The sequence below is a fragment of the Carlito syrichta genome, unplaced genomic scaffold (assembly GCF_000164805.1).
Source record: "Carlito syrichta isolate Samal-C Ts95f unplaced genomic scaffold, Tarsius_syrichta-2.0.1 Scaffold23413, whole genome shotgun sequence".
In the NCBI taxonomy this organism is placed as follows: Eukaryota; Metazoa; Chordata; class Mammalia; order Primates; family Tarsiidae; genus Carlito; species Carlito syrichta.
The window spans coordinates 1-4,016 of record NW_006967509.1 but is presented as its reverse complement, the minus strand read 5'-3'; the positions used below and the strand labels follow the sequence as shown (position 1 = coordinate 4,016).

The 4,016-nt window shown below is 38.3% G+C and overlaps 1 pseudogene; it reads right to left on the bottom strand.

Annotated features, from left to right (window-relative positions):
* Positions 1 to 890: 890 nt before the first annotated feature.
* Positions 891 to 3,736, bottom strand: LOC110595975 (annotated as a pseudogene).
* Between the last annotated feature and the right edge of the window lie 280 nt (positions 3,737 to 4,016).

The following is a 4,016-nucleotide window of genomic DNA, read 5'->3' as shown; positions in this document are numbered from 1 at the left end:
CAGTCCACATTCCTTAAATTTGTAGATTCTCTACAGTCTAATGTCATATAATGTTTTAGCTGGTTAATGTCTTTAGACATGTTTTACATTTGTACATTCAAAAGATCTGTGGTTTGAGTAAAGATAATAGTACTCTTTACATCTGTAAATTTCTCACCATGTCTCTATTGTTTATAACTAGATATATGATTTTCCAGTCATTAGAGATACTGAAAATTTAGAGTATAAATTGTCTGATGTTGAGAAAACTTGGAATAACAGTGAAAAAGTTTACCCCATTCTGCTCATCTATATGGTATCCCTAAATATAGATGCTCATATGTCAACCAAATATAGAATGAGAGCTAAAGGCTTTATCTCATAACTCTCATTTATAGTTTCATCTCAGTATGGATTCTCATATGTTGAGATACTTGTATATGACAGCAAAGGGCTTACCATGTTTTTCACATTTGTAGAGTTTCTCTCCAGCATGGATGATTATGTGTCCAGTCAATCTGTTGTGAGAGTGAATGGCTATGTCACATTCTTCACATTTGTAGGGTTTTTCTCCAGTATCAACGGACTTATGTTCAGTAAATACTTTATGACAGCAAAAGACTTTGCCACATTCTTCACGTTTGTAGTTTCTCTCCAGTATGACACTTCATATGTATAGCAAATCACTTGAGCAAAAAAGCCTTTGCCACATTCATCATGTTTGTAGGATTTCTCTCCAGTATGGATGGTCTTGATCCAGCAAATCCTTTATGAGTGTGAAAAGTTTTGTTACACTTTTCGCATTTTTAAGGTTTGCAATTGTATGGATCTTGACATGTCAAGCAAGTAGTGAGAGTGAAAAGCTTTTCTGCATATTACACATTTTTAGGGTTTCTCTCCAGCATGGCTGGTCATGTGTCCAGCAAATTCATTGTGAGAGTGAAAGGTTTTGCCATATTCTTTACACTTGTAGGATTTCTCCCAGTATGTGGTCTTATGTCCAGCAAATCCTTAATACAGTGGAAGCCTTCACCACACTTCACATTTGTATGGTTTCTGTCCAGTATCGATGGTCTTACATTCAGAAAATCCTCCATGTGTACAAAAAGCTGTGCCACACTTTTCACATTTGTAGGGTTTCTAAACAGAATGGATCTCTGCTGAGCAAGTAGTGAATAAGAGTGAAAAGTTTTTGCATATATTTCACATTTGTAGGGTTTCCCTCCAGTAGGAATCATCTTATGTCCAGAAAATCCATTGTGAGAGCAAAAGGCATTTTCACATTCTTCACACTTATGGTTTCTCCCCAGTAAGCACCTTGATATGTCCAGCATGCTTTGAATGGTAGCAAAAGGCTTGGCCACATTCTTCACATTTGTAGAATTTCTTCCCAGTATACATGGTCTTATGTCTAGCAAACTCTACATGAGAGTAAAAGGCCTTGCCATATCTTCACATTTTTATGATTTCTCCCCAGCATGCATGGTTGTGTGTTGAGAAATTCCACAGTGAAAGTGAAAGACCTTGCCACACTTCTCACATTTGTAGGGTTTCTCTCCATTATGAATATGCTGATGTACAATAAGACTCGAGTTCTGAGTAAAGTCTTTGCCACATTCTGCATATTTCTAGGGTTTCTCTCCAATATGGATCATTGTATGTCGAGTAAGGTGTGAAAAAAAGTGAAAGGCTTTGCCACATTCTTCACATTTATAGGGTTTCACTCCAGTATGGATCATTGTATGTTGAGTAAGGCGTGAACGAATGTGAAAGGCTTTACCACATTCTTCACATTTGTAGGGTTTCTCTCCAGTATGGATCATCTTATGTTGAGTAAGGATTAAATGAATGAGAAAGGTTTTGCCATATTCTTCACATTTGTAGGGTTTCTTTCCAGTATGGATTATTTATTGTATGTTGAGTAAGATATGAATGAGAGTGAAAGAATTTGCCACATTCTTCACATTTGTAGGGTTTCTCTCCAGTATGGATCTTTGTATGTTGAGTAAGGTGTGAACGAAAGTGAAAGGCTTTGCCACATTCGTCACATTTGAAGGGTTTCTCTCCAGTATGGATCTTCGTATGTTGAGTAAGGCATGAACGAAGGTGAAAGGCTTTGCCACATTCTTCACATTTGTAGGGTTTCTCTCCAGTATGGATCTTCGTGTGTTGAGTAAGGCATGAACGAATGTGAAAGGCTTTACCACATTCTTCACATTTGTAGGGTTTTTCTCCAGTATGGATCATCGTATGTCGAGTAAGGCATGAACGAATGTGAAAGGCTTTCCCACATTCTTCACATTTGTAGGGTTTCTTTCCAGTATGGATTATTGTATGTTGAGTAAGATATGAATAAGAGTGAAACGATTTGCCACATTCTTCACATTTGTATGGTTTCTCGCCAGTATGGATATTCTTATGTTGAGTAAGGCGTGAACGAATGTGAAAGGCTTTACCACATTCTTCACATTTGTAGGGTTTTTCTCCAGTATGGATCATCGTATGTTGAGTAAGGAATGAACGAATGTGAAAGGCTTTGCCACATTCTTCACATTTGTAGGGTTTCTCTCCAGTATGGATCTTCGTATGTTGAGTAAGGCGTGAATGAATGCGAAAGGCTTTGCCACATTCTTCACATTTGTAGGGTTTCTCTCCAGTATGGATCTTTGTATGTTGAGTAAGGTGTGAATGAAAGTGAAGGTCTTTGCCACATTCGTCACATTTGAAGGGTTTCTCTCCAGTATGGATCTTTGTATGTTGAGTAAGGCATGAACGAAGGTGAAAGGCGTTGCCACATTCTTCACATTTGTAGGGTTTCTCTCCAGTATGGATCTTCATATGTTGAGTAAGGCGTGAATGAATGCGAAAGGCTTTGCCACATTCTTCACATTTGTAGGGTTTCTCTCCAGTATGGATCATCTTATGTTGAGTAAGGATTGAATGAATATGAAAGGCTTTCCCACATTCTTCACATTTGTAGGGTTTCTTTCCAGTATGGATTATTGTATGTTGAGTAAGATATGAATGAGAGTGAAAGGATTTGCCGCATTCTTCACATTTGTAGGATTTCTCTCCAGTATGAATCTTCGTATGTTGAGTAAGGCGTGAACGAATGCGAAAGGCTTTACCATATTCTTCACATTTGTAGGGTTTCTCTCTCCAGTATGGATCATCTTATGTTGAGTAAGGATTGAATGAATATGAAAGGCTTTGCCACATTCTTCACATTTGTAGGGTTTCTTTCCAGTATGGATTATTGTACGTTGAGTAAGATATGTATGAGAGTGAAAGGATTTGCCACATTCTTCACATTTGTAGGTTTGCTCTCCAGTATGGATCTTCGTGTGTTGAGTAAGGCATGAACGAATGTGAAAGGCTTTACCACATTCTTCACATTTGTAGGGTTTTTCTCCAGTATGGATTACTGTATGTTGAGTAAGATATGAATGAGAGTGAAAGGCTTTGCCACATTCTTCACATTTGTAGGGTTTCTCTCCAGTATGGATCATATGTCGAGTAAGGCGTGAACAAATGTGAAAGGCTTTGCCACATTCTTCACATTTGTAGGGTTTCTTTCCAGTATGGATTATTGTATGTTGAGTAAGATGTGAATGAGAGCGAAAGGCTTTGCCACATTCTTCACATTTGTAGGGTTTCTTTCCAGTATGGATCATTGTATGTTGAATAAGGTGTGATTGAATGTGAACGGTTTTGCCACATTCTTCACATTCATAGGGTTTCTCTCCAGTATGGATCACTGTATGTTGAGTAAGATGTGAACAAGAATGAAAGGCTTTGCCACATTCTGCACATTTACTTATTTATTTACTTATTATTATTTTTTAGTTGGAGTCTCACTCCCTAAACCAGGCTGGAGTGCAGTGGCCACTCCTGGTCACTGCAGCCTTGATCTGCTGGGCTCCGGCGGTCCTTCCACCTCAGCCTTCCAAGTAGCTGGAACTACAGGAGTGCACTATCATACCCAGCTAATTTTTTTGATTTATTGTAGAATGAGGTCTCACCAAGTTCCCCAGGTA